This window comes from Aquila chrysaetos, chromosome 4 (genome assembly GCF_900496995.4).
Source record: "Aquila chrysaetos chrysaetos chromosome 4, bAquChr1.4, whole genome shotgun sequence".
Taxonomy (NCBI): domain Eukaryota; kingdom Metazoa; phylum Chordata; class Aves; order Accipitriformes; family Accipitridae; genus Aquila; species Aquila chrysaetos.
This window is the reverse complement of record NC_044007.1, coordinates 35,063,375-35,080,913: the sequence shown is the minus strand read 5'-3', so window position 1 is coordinate 35,080,913 and position 17,539 is coordinate 35,063,375. Positions and strand designations below refer to the sequence as shown.

At 37.4% G+C, this 17,539-nt stretch overlaps 1 protein-coding gene across 5 annotated transcripts in view; it reads right to left on the bottom strand.

Annotated features, from left to right (window-relative positions):
* Positions 1–17,539, bottom strand: part of JPH1 (junctophilin 1) — a 91,369-nt gene that overhangs the window by 57,093 nt on the left and 16,737 nt on the right. The window lies entirely within an intron of this gene.

The following is a 17,539-nucleotide window of genomic DNA, read 5'->3' as shown; positions in this document are numbered from 1 at the left end:
CTTGTTTTCAGCAACATAATTCATGTATTAAAAGAAAACCTAAATGATATTATCAACTTAGTTTAAAATAAATCTTTTGGTTAAAAGAAATAAAGATTACATATGTACCAACACAACATTATCTACTGCTGCTCTGGCTAATTTAAAAATATGATTTAAGTGTGCTTTCCTAATCTACTAAGGAGTTGTTTGTTGGGTGTCATTGAAAGGATGGGTATAATTAAAATACACTTTAACCATTTTTCCTGTGTCTGCTCCCCCTCTCCTCCCTGTGCACACAAGAACACCTCAACATCTGTAACTTGCATCAACTTGAAGTTTGCTTCAGTTATCTTCAATATTGTCCATACTGTTCAGATAAATTAGGATGGAAAGAGCACAGAGAGAAACTAACTGTTCAGCAGCCACTGAAGTAAATTGAATGCCACTGGAGTCTTCATTAGCTGTTTTGGGTACACAGCCTTTGAGGCAGGCACTAAGCTCATCCACCCACTCATTATTTTACCTGGTTACTTCTACCCTATCTCTGCAGCATGTACACTTTATCCTCAAAGTGCCTTGGTAAAATAGGGAAATTTAAACTGCTCACATTTTACACTACACGGGGATCAGGAGCAAAGCATTATGAAGCTCAGCAATGCTGTGTTTAGATATGAAGAGTAAAAACCATAATGCTTAGAAATAATGCTTAGACCTTCTCATAGTGAATGGGAAAGAATCTGATGTATGGATTAGGTACTGGGCAGCACAATAAACACCAGGAAGCTTAAACTTGCCTAAGGGAAATGCTTAGAGATATATTCAAAATACATTCTCTCATCTGGACTTAAGTGACTCTGTGATAATGAGTTTCAGGTCATAAAAATTTTCAAGAATTTAAGCTCTAAATTCACGCATTTAAATAGAGATGAGTGGCTTATGGTCAGTATTCAGAAAACATTGCCAAAGGCAGAATTTGCAGTACCTCACATCCTTTGTGTCTCTGTTGGTAATTAGGACACTGAATCAGGAAGTCCAAAACCTGAATTATGGGTGCCTGCTCCCACTTTGAATCTGTACTACCTGCATACCAGGAAACTTAAGCCTCCAAACTGAAGAGTTCTTTTGTGGAGATCAGATACTGCCTTTCTGTTTGAAGGTGGGCCACTCTGCTGCCTGGATTACAAAAATAGTTGGTCGAAAAAGAAAGGAAGAAAGAGGGGAATGTGACTTGAGTTTATATTAATGTACATAATTTGGGGGAAAAACAAACAAAGGAAATAAGTAAAAAAAACCCAAAACAACGTTGCAACAGAAACAAGCAGGACCTGTTACACAAAGCAACATTGCAGGGCACTAGCAGCTTCATGAGATCACTTCAGTTGTTTTCCCCAGCAAATTTTTACTGCACCACATACTATATCTAGGACATGTGACTAAACTAGGAGCAGTGAAAGAAACATTCCCAACACTGCACTTAAAATATGGTGACACAATAGAATAAATGTCTTCAGCTAAATCGCCAGCATAAGAGAGATTTCAGAGGAAGTGTGCAGAAAATAGAGCTTTTGACAGGTTATCCATGACAGTTATACCTAAAAATGATCCAAAACGAGCAAAAAAGTCTTTTAACATTACCTATGATACACAGGGAGAACAACTCGAAATTCAGTTACAAGAGAGTGCAAATCTGTGCAGAGCTGGTTAATTACTCTGGAGACAGTTCGAAAGAGTCAGGATGCACCCAAGTACAGCAAAAATGTTAAAGGAATTCTTAAAGCAATCTCCCTAAAAGGAGGTGCCAGACTAGTCCTGCTGATCAAAGTGCCTTAAGAAAAAGGAGAAAAAAAAAAAGCTAGCTAGCAGTACTATGACAGAAACATAAAGAGGATTTTAATGTACGAAAGGTTTAATCACTTTCAAAAGCTAAACAAAACACTACAAAAAATGCTACAGAAAAGAGACAACATAAAGCACTCATGAGTGTCAGTAGCATGGCTGCATGAAAGCGCCCCAGGGGGAAAGAGATCAACGGTGCTCACCCTGTCACACAAAAACTGCATGCAAATAAGTCATTATCTGTCATGGCACTCAGATATCCAGAACACTATAGATATAGATATGGCTGCAGTGTAACAGTTGAGAACTTCCAGAATAAACACAGCCACATTAGCTACGCTTGAAGCCCGTTTTTCTTTTCAGGCAGATCAGCACAGGCGTGGGAGAAACACGGCACAGCACCTGGCTGAAGGACATGGCAGGGCCTCATCTACATATGCAGACACTGTTCCCTCCTGCCTGGCAACAACCTGCTGCCCACTACTCGATACTCGGGAAGACAGAGAATGGAAAGGTGGAGAAAAATGCTTTTACTGCTCTCCTACTGCTGCTAAGTGACTGTCTCTGCCACAGAGCAATGGTGTCTAAATGCCCCACAGTGGCAGGGCAGGAACCGTGCCATCAAGGTGCTTGGCAGTGGTAGCCCCTCGCTCCACTACTCCGCTGGATACACAGAGGTAGTCGGTGCGCGACATACATGCTCATCCAGTCTGATGTTTCCCATCTGCATTATTTCCATCCAGTAAATCCCTACCCACTCTCAGCTGTGTTTGAGAACTCTTGGGAGTCAGGAGTGGGCTGCTGTCAGCAAGACAATCCATCCAGCCTACTCCCAAGCCCTCTTGTTCAAGGACACTGAGGAGCCAGCTGCAGACAGGCTGAATGGTCACCCCCACTCCTGAGTATATTCTTAACACCTTCTAGCTTTTGCATCGCCAAGACTTTGGCACATGATCTTACAGCGACAAAGGTAAAAACTTGAGAGTGAAATACAACCCCGAAAGAGAAATTCCTGTGGCAGATCTTCTTTCCCTCACCCCTTCTCACCCTGCATTTTCATGAAAGGACAAGACGCAAAAGAGGAGAAAGATTTAGAGGAACAGGTGCACATTGCAGCACCAATCTTATCAGGGTCTACAAATAAGCTAACAGAAATAGTGACAGAAACATAGAATGACAATGCAACAAATCTTTCAAAATGAACAAATTTAGGACAGCATAAGCAATCATCTCCCCAATTCCCTTGGTTATTTAAAGCCTCTACAATGGAGAAAACTTGCAAATTAGCCAGCCACCACCCACCAAGGCTGGAAGAGACTACAACAGACAGGCAAGGAAGTAAGGCTCCATAAAGGAAATGTCACCCTCAGAAATGCTATCTTACAGAAAAAGCACTGGATTAAACACAGAGAAGAAATTATTAGAAACTGTTGCATTTGTGTGAAATGGCAGGACAGAACACCAAAAACCCCTACAATAATTTGTCATATACTTAGCAAAGCCCAGCAGCAACTAACACAGCCACAAGCATAATTACTAACTAGATGGTGCTGCAGCTGTCTAACTGCTAAAAAAATTGCTCAGAGACACAGGGAAAGAATCAGAGTTGAGGAGCAGACTATGACTCTAATGGTCCTACTCAGCAGAAACATCAGTATCTTTAATTGTGGCTTATTTGTTGGGAATGGAAGCAAAGAGGGAATGTACTGTGTTCATATGCAATGAGGCAACGAAGGTGCTATTTGTGAGAAAGGCAGGAAGCAACTAAGCTTCCTAGTTACCCAGGATGTGTCGACTGCAGTTGCTGACATTGCACTGCCTCTGAAAGGTCTGTTAATAAATATTTGCTTAGTATATTGTAACTTGAGCATAGGAAAGGAAAAAGTATCCCTCTGTATTAGCATACTACAGACAACCCTCACAAACCTCACATACTTTTCATAGCAAAGGAGAGAAAAATATTGTTCTTTCTTTTAGGAGGAACAGGTTCTCCATAGAGAATACCGCTCCTGTATACATTTAAAACACTACCCAAGTTTTTTAACAATCTTCCCTCATAGCCCTTATAAAAGATATCAGGAGGTTCACCTCACAACATAAACTACTCCAAGTAAGCCAACTGTTTATATAATTTATGCTTTTTATCACAAAAGCAATGGGATTTCTTCTGGTAAATTCAGCATTACCAGAAACAGAGAAAATATTTCAAATTAAGCCAGTTTATATGAGAAAATGAGGACAAGCCACCATACATCTGGAGTAATTTCATCTTCAGAAAAGTACAGATCTGCACTAAGAAAACAGTCCTTGGCCTCTTTATTACACAGGCTATACACTCAGGACCTGCCCCTCTCATTTACCACAAGCTGTAGTTTGCAACACGTGCAGCAGAATATTCCACTTCCAGGTCCCAGGCCTAGTTACACAAAGTAGCACTTGGGCACCTATGAGAAACACTTTGATGCCCAAAAGCAGAATTTCTATTTACAGCCTGAAAACTGTATCCACCAAAAGCTTAAAAGTTTCATCAGAGACAATAATGTACCTGAGCAGGTGTAAAATGTATTGGAAGAGATTTTTTTCCATCAAATTTCTTTTCTTTGTTCTATGCAAAAAGATAAAGGAATGTGAACTACGGTTTTGTAAGTAAAAATCTATTTTTTAAATAGATTTCAGTATGAAAGCTTTCAAATTGGTTCATTTTAGGAAGATGAAGTCACATCTGCACACCACAGGCTCTCTGCTTCTGGAGTTGCAGGATGAGCAGTAAACATTGCAACCTGATGAAGCAAATTCTGAATGGATGAACTACCACACATGTGGGACTTCATTACATATAACATGATCCAAAAGATAAATCATAGCTAATGAACAGTAATGTTAAAATCAGCTAAGAAAAGTTTGAATTTAGAAGTCATTAGAAGAATGAAAGAATAAATTTAATGAGATACTGAAAATACAGCCTCATCATAGAAAAGTTAGGTCTTTCATCTCAGCATAAAAATGTCTTCCCACAATTAACAACTTTTTTTCTTACTATTATGGGCATTGTACTTTGCCAATAACTTTCAAATTCTAATCTTCCCAGCAGAGGGACTGAAAGTTGGTTTTTTTCTGAAGATTAAATAATTCTTGGATATTTTCAAATATACTTGTTTGGCTTCTTAGTCACTTATTTCTGAAGTGATTATTAAAAAGAAAATATGATAGTGTGGGTGGGGTCAGGTCGATCATCTCATATGACTAAACTTCCTTCTCAGAAGCATTTATTTTCTAGTTACTGTTGAATACAAAACTAGAGTAAATACATCTCTAAAACACACTGAAGTTAAGGTTTTTATCAGTGCTTGATGTATGCCAAACACATCTGCCATAAAATGTGTTGAAAGTTGACACAGGATAAATATTTGTAACCAAGTACAGCCTCTAACCCAAGATAATGCTTTTCTTAAACTTCAGCGTAGACATGATGAACCGAACTTCTACAAAAGCTAATCATGTTGTCTCATTTAGCAATTAAAAAGACAGCTATTGAATGGTTTATTCTTTAAAGTTCAAGTACTATTGATTAAGGTTTAGTTTCCATGATATTATATATATATAATTAATAATATATTATATAATATAATAATATAGCTTGCCAAACTCTTGCTATTATATATGAACAGACTTCAGGTGCTGCAAGGCATGTTTGCCCGTTTTGCAGAGCCCTGAACCGCTTCAAGCTTTTTCTTTTTTTTTTTAAAGTGAGACAGCCTTCATTACAGAGCCAGTAAATTTGTGCAGTGTGAAAACAACATGATAAAATATTTATAAAGACTACATCTTTAAAATAACCAGAAAATGTGAAATTATAAGTCTGCATAATTAATATGATTACAAAAATCAAAATATCTTGAAAACTTATCTTTTTAATTTCTGAAAATATAATTCATTAACAAACTTCCTCGAAATAAAGCATCCCTGAATGACTAAAGAATTTTCATGGACTTAACATGTTTTCCTGCATAGCCACTGCACTTAAATTCAGGTCTACGCAGCTTCTGTACCTCTACGGACACATCGCATTACTTTTCATGCAGATCACGCAGGTGTATGATATTGCATCCAGCTCAATACTGGGGGTTTGCAGACACATTCTAGAAAACTAACACAGTATTTTGGGCACAGCCGAAAAGTGTCAAAAAGACAGCCATATAAAGCCACGTGCAGGAGCTATTACACACATGGTAAACTGTCCATTACACTGTGCATCTACTGCAAACCCTTTGCACGTGCTCTAATGGCAAGCATCCCAATCAACTGCTTATTCTTTCAGTACCATTATCAGAGATGGATTCAGAGGACAGAAAGACATCTCTGTTAAATATATTGCATACAACAATGCTACTGAATTGTGAATTCACATTAGGACATTTAAGCCAAGCTACTGAATTGAAAGAGATGGATCTCTTAACTAAAATTGCAGGGTTTGTTTTTTTAAGCACTGCATTGGGTATGATGAAAAGGCACTTTGAAAAGAACCCACTTTGGAAAAGCAAATAGCGCTTGCAGGGCAATAGGATTACATGCATCACTCCCAATCAGGAATTGGTGTATTTTATTCTTTTGTGACGCTAAGTGATGCACAAGAAACTAACACCTCCAGTAAATGTCCAGTTAGAGTGTACACAGGTAAGCATTCTTTCCACAACAGAAATGCAAGTCCCTTCTTTGTCCTGACAGGAAAGTTATTTTTGAAGGAAAGAAACCTGACTCTTCATTCCAAGCTTAGGGAAGAAAAGGGAAAAAACAAACCAAACCAAAAAGCCTCACTGTGGGTTTTTTCAGATTTATCTGTTCCGCTTTCCTCATGACTATGACTGATCCAAAGTCATCAGAATACTCTTCCCTAAGCTGCTATAGGAGTTTTAGTCTTTCTATCATTTTGCATACAGCATAATGAACAACTTTTACAAAATGTGAGGTTCCCACGTAACAATCTGAACTTTCTGAATGCTCTCAGAAAGATGCCAAGCACTCTCCATTCCTTAGCTAGCTTCCTGTACAGAAGAGGACAAGCCAGGGGTGAACACTGACAATGCTGTTCTGAGAACAGGAAGACAGTAATGATGGGATATGGAAGAATAAATAAGCAAGATACTGACTTGCTGAAGTAGAGTATTGGGTGGCAGAAAGTACATACAATGTATGGTGAAAAGGCAGAAGTACACTGGATCCGATTTTATATTAAGTTTATAATGTCTGCTTTGCATTTACAGTACAATCAGAATAACTGTAAATTTATCAAGACTACTTTTAGCTGCATGTGTAAAAAACAATTCAGGGTACACATCTGAGCTCAAGATAGAGGTAAAAGGATTAATATGAAAAGACTAAAGTCAGTGCAACAAATAAAAAAAAAGAAAAAAGGTACATCATCCATCTATCCATCTGTCTGTCCATCCCTTCCTTCCTCTGTCCCTGACTTGAGAAGATAGTAGAGAAAGACTGTCAGGAGGAACAAGAAATGAAAAGTGTGCTATAGAGAAGTGAACGGCATTTTTCGCTATTGTCTTAAATTCCTACTTGGTGTAAAAGGTATTTATCACTTTGGGTAACAGAAACCTTTGCCAATAATTCAACATCGTTGGTCTTGCAGTTTGATGACTTGAACTTGCAAGAAAAGGAGGGATTCCCAAATCATTGATTTGCCTTCATAAGAAGGAATGATAAGGATTTAATATCTGGTATTTTTCAGAAATCCCTTTAAAAAGGCCAGACATGCAAAGACATTTACTTTCATTCCCAATATCAAAAAATATTTGCAGGTCACCACTTTGACTGTTTTGGGACATTCTGTAGCAGGTCAGGTGCCATCAGATCTTAAAGATTATTTATTGGCCTAATAACTTCATTCATAAAATCTTCAAATCCCAAACTCTTGGCACAACACAGGGACAAAATCTCACAACCAAACTCAGTTTAACAGGAAAAGTGATCCTGAAACAATGTTAAGGGTATTTTACTCTGGAGTTTTTTAAAAGCACTTACAAACATGCAAGGTGTAATACTATTCCCAGCAAGGTCACTGGGAGCTTAGCCACTCATTTGAGCGGTATCAGTCCCTCAGAGCGAGGAAGGCAAAATCAGTCAGGACTTGCTTTCATAATGTTATGGATGCTTTTTACAAGCATTTTTTAGTGCACAGCAGTACCATAAGGGCACCCATATGCATGAAGTTTCCTATTTTTTATTTATATTATCAAACAATATTCACTCTAGACTATTTGGTGGGAGAAGAAACAAAAGGGGCAGTACATTTGTTCCCTAAATTTTGGAAGCTGACGACTCCACATACATTTTTACATAAATACAAATATAAATACATTTGGCTTTCTAAGGGGTTCAGGTCACTTGTATGGCTTCTGGCATAAACTAACTGAAAAGAAAAGGTGGAGGGCTAAGTTTTGAGCACAATCAGCAACTCAGCAGACAATAAACATACATCTCTGTGCAGTGTAGAGAGCTGATGATAGCACAGAAAAGATGGGCTACTGTATCAGCTGTTAGCGGACTATATTCCTGTCAAATGCTGATAAGCTCTACTCATGCATTGCCTTATTTAGTCAGACTTCTCTGCTGACACACCAATGCACAGTAACAAGTGCGTATGAGGTTTCCAATACAGAGAAGCTTCAGCTCCTTCTTTTACTAAAAGCATAACAAATATTAAATGGCTCAGTGTCATTTTCTAAGGCGCACTGAAAAAGTCTTATTTTCTCATTTAAGAACACACTGCCAGTAATGAAACTGCATTCTTAATAGTACTTAACATAGAAACACAATGTAGACTGAAAAAAACCTGGTCATAAAAAAATTGCAGACTTTTTCATAATGGAGATATTTACTCTCTATTTTGAAGACTAAGGAATTTACTGGAACATACGAGAATTATAGAATCATAGAATCATTTAGAACATGTTCAATGAGCCTGTAGTCTGGGAATTACTATTTTAAGAATGAAAGTAAGTTAGCATTTTAGCTCTTTAGAAGTAATTCAACCTGAAGATAAAACCTTCATACAGTTTTTATCTACATATATACGTGCATACTACTACTGTGCTAGTCAGGAGAACTCTTTCCGAAGTACCTTTAGCTACATTTATTCTATGATATGACACATAGGAGAAGAGAACATTTTTACTAATGCTAAAAACCAACATCTATTACCTTCAGAACCACTTCACTGGTCTCACACTCTCCTAACTAGTAGATTCATCCTGTTTCTTTGAAGATATTTAATAATAGGCTGCTGTACTGAAGTGTCATTTCAGGAAATCATCATTGCTTTCATTAATGATACTACTGTTCATTAACTCATATATTGCAAATATATTTACAACTAAACCGCTACTATCAAGATAAATTAGCAGTGAACATACTGTTAAAGTGTGCATCTCTGAAGTTTTGTCATCATGTTTCACTTACTCGCTAAGTTGTAAAATCAAATAATCCGTGATGGGTCTCTTAAGTCATTAGCATGAATTAACAGGATTCTGCTGTACATTATTTCACAGCTACCGCCAAAAGGTCAGCTCTTGAATACAGGAGATCACTGAATGTGAGGTATTTAGCTTCCTTTGGAACTATGATAATATATTCTATTAAAACTCACTCTGTATTGCACAATGCCATTAATCATGTTAGCTAAAGCACTCGGTTCACAGCCTACTTTTTTTAGTAGAGCTTTCACTGCTGCAGATGTACACCAGTATTCATCAGATTTTATCATTAGAGCAGACCAGATAGATTAGGCAGTACTTTCCTTTGTACAGGTGGAGTCTGCGCACAAGCTTGACTGAAGAAAATATATACAACATACAATGAAACAGTGAACAAGTCTGCTCCAGAGCTGGAAGCTGTGTAGTTCTATCAGCACAGCCCCGGGTCTGAGCTAGTTAGCACGGCTGGTAAGACCCATGATAAGTAAAGCTAGTTTTCCACAATACAGGGAAAGGGTGACAGGGTCACAGCCTTGGCCAGAACCTGAGCTTGTACGCTCACTGCATACCCCTGCTCTCTTTCATACAAACCTAACGGAGTACTCGTAGCCAGGTCACATATATCTAACATGGTGCTTCACCATAACTAATTTGCTGAAAGGTCACCCTGAAGTTTGTGGCATGCTTGGAAAGTAAACTCGCATAACCAAGTTCTGCTGTGCACCAGATCCACTGGACTAATGTCCAGCCTGTGGCCTGAGAGCGTATGCAGCTCACTAGGCCAATTCACCAAACCCAGGGCTGGCTCTTGACTGGACAAATACCCACGGAAGAGCAGCACACAGGCAGGTTGCTGACTGAATTATTCTCTAAGTAATAGCAGCCCACTCCTGATCATCATCTTTCCCAGAGCTGCTACCTCTATCACAAGGCTGTCTGGCTGCCACTACCAGAATTTCACAGCACATTCCATGCCTGCTCCTAAAGATCCTTTGGGAAACGCACGGCTGGGAGCCGGCTGTCTGAATGGTTCCAGCACCCTCTTTTCCTTGGAAGCCTCTGTCGTATTACACATGCAATAAGCCACCTAGCATTCCCTGCCACTAGGTAAGTGGTACGTGCACTGAGCCAGGGAAGTCTGGCACCACGATCTAGATGACCTTCCAGAAACATGTGCCAAACAAGCAAAGCTGAGGAAAATAAATTATGCTTGATAAGATGCTTTTATCTGGTTAACTAGTACACTGAGTATCTTTGCAATACAAATGCAGCTACACTGCAAAAAGAAGAAAGAAGCAGCAAGCTGTATAATCAGCTATTTCCATTGCAAACCATGTAATCTGTTAATATTCTCACATATATGTAAATCCAGAATCGGGTTCTCTAGTAGAGCAATAAAACACAAAACTGTATCCTCGGTTAAGCTTTTCAAAGCAACGCCCCCCGCCCCGATTTCCAGAAATATGGATAACCTCAGCAACTGAGCTGACCTATCTTTCTAGAATAAATGCTGTCACCCTTATTCATACTGAGCTGTACCATACTCAAATCTCAGAGTTTTTTGGGACAGTGTGTAGAATGGCATAGCATTCAGCATGAATAACAGCACACAGAATGTGACATACAGATTCATTACAGAAGCTTCATTGTTTGCAAAGAGAAAGGACTAAATCTCAGGAAGTTCTATTAGTTCCTTTGCAATTCATAAAATAAGCCCAGAATTTTAGTTTTTCTGGGAATTACGAAGAGTGGACACCTAAGACAGCATACTGAGAACCTAAAGGTTTCCTTCAGTGGTAACTGCACTGTCTCTGTACTTGATTATCCCTTATGGTCCAGCTGGGAGCTTCCAATATCTTGGCTTTGGCCTTTTAACTGCCTGTGATTCCCACAAAACATGCAACTCACAAAGAACACTGTTCCATCAGTGGTATCCTGCTATCACTGGTAGCAGTAGGAGTTTTGCTGTTGATGTCAGCATGGCCAACATTTAATATTTCACCAATGCGTTATGTGAAGAATAAATTAAAAACCTGCCAGGTTCAGCTCACACTTTTATCCTCCAAAGCTACAGGGTAAATGGACTATAAGCCATTTATCTGTTCTTTGATTAAAACTTTAGAAAGTGATGTTTTGTCTGCTCCTAAAGAGAGTAACATCACAGGAAGTATTTTAATGGTAAGATGAATTTTTTAAAAACTCTTGACCAATTTTTTTCCCCTTCATCTGCTAAGCAGCAAGCTGTACGCTCCTTTCCAGCTTCTCTTCACCTTAGAATTAGCTGAGTAACAGCAATGATGAGTTGCTGATCAGAGCATGTAAAGTCAGCTCATTCCTTCAGACTGAAAGGTACAACAAAAAGCAGCAAAACAAACACCTTACATTACTACCATAGTCTCAATATAATTTTTTTTCATAATTGACCTCTGGGATTAATAAAGCATACTTTAAGGCGTCCTTCAGGGTCATGAAAGGGCAAGTTATTTCAAATTATAATATGAAAGCATTTGAGCCTTTTCATATTAAAATTCCACAAAATTCTCTCCATTCTGATTGTAATTTTTGGATCAATTTAATAAAGAAAAGAATTTTCTCATATTAATAATATTAATACATGCCTATGCTTGACAAGGATCCCCTCTATTGAAACTCTCCTGCTTTCACCTAGAAATACCATAATCTGAATCATGCCAGTCTTTCCTTGTTCTTGCTATTGAAGAACGTACATCTTCCACTTCAAAATGCTCGTGCTTGAACTCACTGCTTTATTCATTAGGTTAACATAATGCTCTTAGATAAGGGTTTGGGTTTTTTTTAATTATAAAAATCTGTGACTATTTTCTTTGGCATAAATATCAAGCCATATTTCAGCAGTAGAAAGGCAGAAGAGACAGACATAATGCCTCGATACCATTCTCTCTAGTGGCTAGCTGCAATTGCATATACCCCAACATTCATGGGCAGAGACTAGTTATTTTCTTTTGAGAAGAAACTAGAGACTTGAAGACTAGAAGTCTGTGATTGCTTTCCTGATAAGTCACAGGGAAAAGAGAGAGAGAAAAAAACCCTTGTTTATTCTTACCAGCACAGTGCTTTTGAAGATTATATTCTTGGATCTAAACAAAACAACAGAGTTCTAAAAAAAACCCACAGGAAATCATCTTCTCATTGCTCCTGTTATTATTAGTGCATATATTTTGCTAACACTCGCATGATGACAAGTAGACTAGGTTCTACCGTTTCAGTCACTTAAAACATATATAGCAAACAGGCCTCAGAGTCCATACAACTTAAAAATGAGATGGAGCATGTGGAGACAAATATTCCAGACAGAATGGAGTGAGAGCAAATAGAAGAGCAATAATAAGTTGTTCAATCAGAAACAAATAGTAGCAGCTTCAGCTCTCTTCTCATATTCTACCAGACATATGACTGCAGAGATGAACTCTGAAAAGGGTCTGAAAAAGGCATTGGCTTCTCCTGCTCACTTGTAAAGATCATGGGTGAAAGCACAAAAAAAGCTTGCCAAGGAAAGTTTGAACCCGTTGTGTACAAACTGCAGAAGCAGTACTCCTCCAGAAGCAGTACATAAACAATACTAGCTTTAAGATGATGCTGTATGCTATGATAACTGCACTTTTTGACACTGAATAAAGGGAAAAAGGCCTGGTATTGTGCCTCTGTCTATAGGCATTGTTTCTGAGCAACACCGAACAAGTTAATGGGATATATCAGAGTATTTCAACAAAAGGTGCCCAATTACCTTTCAGGATGTTCTCATGCCCTTTAGCCAGCTGATTATATGTAGAGTCTTTTCCCTTACATGCAAAGGGATTGCTCTGATGGCATCATTTCCTTTTTTCCATGCATTCAGTTTTTTCTTTTTCATTACAGCCACACAATAGAAAAACAAACAGCAGGAAAGGATGTAACTGCAGACTAAGGTGACACTTGGTTGACCTTAGGATACAAGCGGACTTGTCTTGTCACATTCACAAAGAACAAAATCTTGCAGCCCTATCACAGGCAACCCAACCACAGGCAAGAGTTCCATTGCAATACATGAGCTTTTTGCCATAAAGAAATAAAAAAAAGTCAGCAGTCTACAAAGTTACCTCATCACAAACATTTTTGATGAGCATTTCAGTCAATTATCTACATGTTTAAATTGAGCCTCTTTTTTCTTCCTTCACCAATGCAAAGAGAATTTGAGTTATAGCATCAACTTACTACTAGTCCTATTTATACAGCCAAGCACTGGAATAGCATACTGAGAGATAAATCACTTTAGATCTTCAAGATAAATTTAAAGAAAAATCTTGAATTGACAAAGATTTAATTAATCTAAGTAAATATTAACAATTTTCCTCTTGTTCTCTCCTTACAGAGGTCTCTGGAATAGATTAACTCCAGAAAATCCTTTATTTCAAATGATACAGAAAGTGCAGAAAAAAGACGACACTTGACTCTACAGCTGGTCATTGTGACGAAATCTTCTCTTGCATATGTAAAGAGCTTTCTAGAAAAATGACTCATCTTATTTCAGAGTACCATGGCTCTCAGCAGTGGATCTGATCGAAATTACCATTCATTAAAAAACACCCCCCTGCCAAAACAAACAACAAACCCAAAGAAAACATCAGACATACCGCCCCAGAGTGACCAAAAAAAGAAAAGACTATATTGTATAAAAGCAGCAGCGTTTTCAAATTTTGCAGTGACAATAGTTATCAGAAGCTTTCAGTAAATCCTACTTTTAAACTCTAGAATGAAAAATGATATTAAAAAAAACCCCAAACATTTGAAACTCTGAAAGAAGATCTGATGTAAACAAAAAACTTTTTTCACTTGATGTGCTGTAAAACACAGATTTCTAAAACGCACCACAGCATGAGTGAGATCAGCAGCCAACAGAAATCGGATGGTTATATAATTTGGTGGTTAAGCAAAGATATTTTTAGTGCTTTGCTAATCCATCTAATGCATTTCTTTCCAAGAGAAGAAAATGCATTATGCTGATAGCAGTAACAGGGTCAAAACATGGGCATATTGACAAGGAATTTACATTTTCTAGAAAATAAAAAAGTATCTGAAATTATTCTTAACAGTATCCATTCTGAAGCAAGGCATATCAGTGGTTGGGAATGGGTGACACATAAATGATTGAACAGAAAAGCTAAAACAAAGAAGGAAAACTTTTAAAAAAATGCTTCAAACAGAAATCTCATAATGCAAAACAAGCTGATGACACCTCAAGACAATCAAGCAAATAGAAAATTAAGTCTGTAGGCAATTTCTGAGTGGCATATGAAGTTTATGCTACATCAGAATCCTGAAGCAACCTACTTTTTCTGCAACAAAACCCAGCACTTTTTGGAGAACGAACAGTAAAGCAACCATAAAGAGATACTAATATGATTTTATAATAGCTCTAAAATTCAAGACTTCCATTTTTTCTCTCAGCTGCTTTTTACTACACTGTTGCTGCATTAATGTTAAATGCTTATTATATTAAGTAATAAATTCTTGATACCATATTTAAAATCTTTCACAGAAAAATATGACTATGAAAACTAAGAAAACGTGGGTTTAAAACGCTTACTATTGGGGAAATTAACAGAATCTTGCTATTCACTTCCCCTTATATTCTACTTCATATCCATCTTGGAAGGAACAAAACATATTTAAACTGAAAGCATGGGAATAGGAGGGGCAAAGCATACCAAAAATATTCTTCTAAACAGTAAATATTCTTGGAAAAAATACTTTGAGTTAAAACACTCCTTACTGTAATCTGAAACAAACTACAGTCGATTTAACTGTTACAAGGTCTTATTTAATCTACTTTAAAGTTTCATTTATTAATAGTTGGAAATGTCAAAGTTGCATACAAAATGCTTGTTCCCTCAGCTGACTTGCACCTAAGCAAATTTCTGTTTCCCTTGAAACTTTTACTTGCAAAACGAGACAATTCAGTATCAAAGAATAGAGGAAAAGCTCAGAACATCTTGAAGATGCAAGTTAGTTTTACTAAGGAGAAGACAATAAACAGTTTCAGTCAGACAGATGATATAAGATGGTTTTAAGTTTAACAGTGAGTGTATAAAAACAGATAATCCAAGAGGAAACTGTCACCATAATTCTGCAAAGTGAATTTCTATGCAAAATCAGAACTATTTTATTGAATGGATTAAGCAGTGCTAGCTTATACATCCACTCAAATATGCATTTTCACGTACTGGCAAATTCAAGGAAAATTCATTTTCTTTTTCAGAGAAAAGTATCTTTTTAAGTATTAGATTAGATACACTGAAAGCAGAACAGAATTTGTTAAATTGTCAGGGACTCTGAACACACAAGCAACGTTTCTGAAGATAGTTTAAGCTGACTTTTCTCAGACTGGCCTATGAAGACTCAGTCAGAATGTTCTTGGAACTGTCAACCAAAAATGCCTGCATTATTATAAGCAGCTGATTAAATATGTTGTGAAATAGCAAATAAATGGAAGGACTTTTGCTGTGAGGAAGCCAACTCGCAGGTTTCACCAGACCAGTGCTTGTATGACCCCTACTCAAATACCAGGGGTATAATTCAACATTTCTGAGGACATTTTTTAAAACTGGTCCAAAATTTAAGTGTCCTATATTGAAAGGACTCCAGTCTGGCTTTATCCTTGCTGGAAACAGCAAAAATCTAGGTGTACAACAAAGTGTCTGAGATTTCTGATAGCTTACCTATTTGTACTGTATTCTGACCTTCTTGAAAGAGACGTCAGCTCTTTCATACTGTCCACTCACCACTAAGGTCCAACAGCAAAGTTCATCATGTTATGCAGGGACTGTATCTGTCAGCAGTTAACTCACAACTTAACTTATACAGACCTCAAGACCAGTTTTATAGCTTTTTAATTATCATAAGTGCAAGGAGCAGATGAATTCAAATCAAATACCCATTACACCTCAAAGTTGGAACTTACAAGTGAACTGCTAAAAGCCATTTAGAGCATATTCTGATAAATTATATTTTGAAGAAAACTTCAAATCAAATTTAGCACAAACTTCTTGGTAACTTACTCAGAACCATAATTTCGACTAATTGCTGTCTCCATTCATTGTCCACAGACCCAACAAAGCTAAAAGCTAAATGCTATCCACTTTTCTAATCCTTCTGATAACAAAGGTTCCTCCCAGGAGGTCCACTAAGCAGTTTTTCCATCAGAAATGCATCACACCTGTGCATACCACAGATAAGAGACTTTGACATGAAAATATTCAGTGTCTTTTCTTTGTAACAAGTAGTAGCATAGCAAATTATAATTTTTATAAAGTTCAATTATGAACAAGTAATATGACTAGATTTTTTGCAGGTGATCTAAATTTTGAGCATACAAAATATACACTGATTTTTATTTGTCCCATTTCAGTCTTTAAACAAAACGTATTTCTGAAACAGGTATAAACTCTGCATTAGAAAAAAAACCAGACTCTTCACTGATACGGCATACCCTAAAAAACATCGCTTGGGACTGTAAAACATCCAGTGTGATTTTTTTCCTCATAATTCATTATCAACTGAGAATATAAAACAATCAATATTCCTTTCTTGTATATTGCACCATTAAGAAACTCTGAATGCCTGGCAACATTAGACGTCCCAACATGAATTAGTTTTGCACAAGGAATCTAGCCACCATGAGAAGAAAGGGAAAGCTTCTTCACCAGGAACTATCAACTATTACTTCAACAGATCGGTACAAATCAAACATTGCTGAATATCAGAAAAGGTCACCAGCTTATGTGTTCTGTTGATATTTATAGAGTTGATAAATACCATTCCCACCTTTGTTGCTAATCTGTAATTTCCAGACACATACTGTTCCCTCAAGCACAAAACAATGCTATGAATGGAAATGCATCTACAGACATTCCAGAATGCGCATAATTACTGGATTTTTAGTAAAACTGAAATTAAGCCCGGGGTCAAGATATGTTAAGGTAAAAGCAGGACTCCTGACAGCAGACATAAGAAGATGCCTAAATGCTTAAGGTGGTTCACCACTGCATCTGCAGAAAGCATTCTGACAACTGGCATCTGCTGACTCACATTAACTTTTGGATCCCTTATTATTCCTGAAATACATTTTGTATCTTACTGCTTGGCAGTATGTTCTTTGTCTTCAAGATATTCCTAAGATGCTTAAACAATTGACATCATAAATTCCTGCAAGTGATGGAGCT